The sequence below is a fragment of the Octopus sinensis genome, linkage group LG10, assembly GCF_006345805.1.
Source record: "Octopus sinensis linkage group LG10, ASM634580v1, whole genome shotgun sequence".
In the NCBI taxonomy this organism is placed as follows: Eukaryota; Metazoa; Mollusca; class Cephalopoda; order Octopoda; family Octopodidae; genus Octopus; species Octopus sinensis.
In genome coordinates this window covers 21,224,336-21,225,195 of record NC_043006.1, presented here as the reverse complement: position 1 = coordinate 21,225,195, position 860 = coordinate 21,224,336, and the positions used below count along the sequence as shown (strand labels likewise).

General features: G+C 40.7%; 1 long non-coding RNA gene across 1 annotated transcript in view; it reads left to right on the top strand.

The window, feature by feature from the left end:
- The first annotated feature begins 625 nt into the window (after positions 1-625).
- LOC118764955 overlaps positions 626-860 on the top strand; it is a 12,801-nt gene continuing 12,566 nt past the window's right edge. Inside the window, exon 1 of the long non-coding RNA XR_005000795.1 lies at positions 626-766. This is a non-coding gene — a long non-coding RNA (uncharacterized LOC118764955). The remainder of the gene's footprint in view (positions 767-860) is intronic.

The following is an 860-nucleotide window of genomic DNA, read 5'->3' as shown; positions in this document are numbered from 1 at the left end:
ATTATTACTATTATTATTATTATTATTATTATTATTATTATTACATACCCGCATTATACATATGTATGTGTTTATGTATGTATGTACATACGTATGTAGCGTGAATTTATGTATATTCAAATCTGTTTATTACAATATCACGAAAGCTTTAATGAGTGTCTTTCAAAAGTCGTGACTTAGTATAATTAAAACCACAAATAACGGCATTGCTGACTTCCGAGATTTCACAAAAATAAAGGATAGCTATGACGTCTACTGCAAAACCTACAAAAGTTTAAGATCAACACCCAGTATACCTAACCCCTTTAAGAACTTATAAAGAGTATAAAGGGTAAGGTATAAAGAGTAAAGACCCCCTCTGGTCATGAATGGTCATGAGATTGCACCTAGAAAGTTCCCTGCCGAGGCACAAGTCTGGGCAAGGTTGTTAATGGAAAACCTGCAGCCACCCATGTTAGTTAGTTAGTTAGTTAGTTAGTTAATTTTTGGCTCAAAAGCAAATAGCAAGGCCATGTAGGGGGACATGGAGTTAAGTACAGGGTGGTGTTCATGTAAAGAGTTCAGGCCACTTAAGGTCAAGGGAGACTTTGAACAAAGCGGTCGTCGGCATCTTCACCATCTCGTCTGGCAGCTTGTTCCACGGATCCGCAACCCGGACGGAGAAAGCTCCTCTCCTTCGATTGAGATGAAATCGTCGCAGGTAGAGCTTTTCGGAATGACCCCGCAGCCGACGCTCTGGAGCTGGAGTGAACAACAGCTCTTTCGAGTTTCCCCTATCAACGAAAAGGAAATTACCGATACAGCTTGGTGACTGTGACATCGCAACTCTTTCAGCAGCTGAGTGAACTGCAGCAATGTGA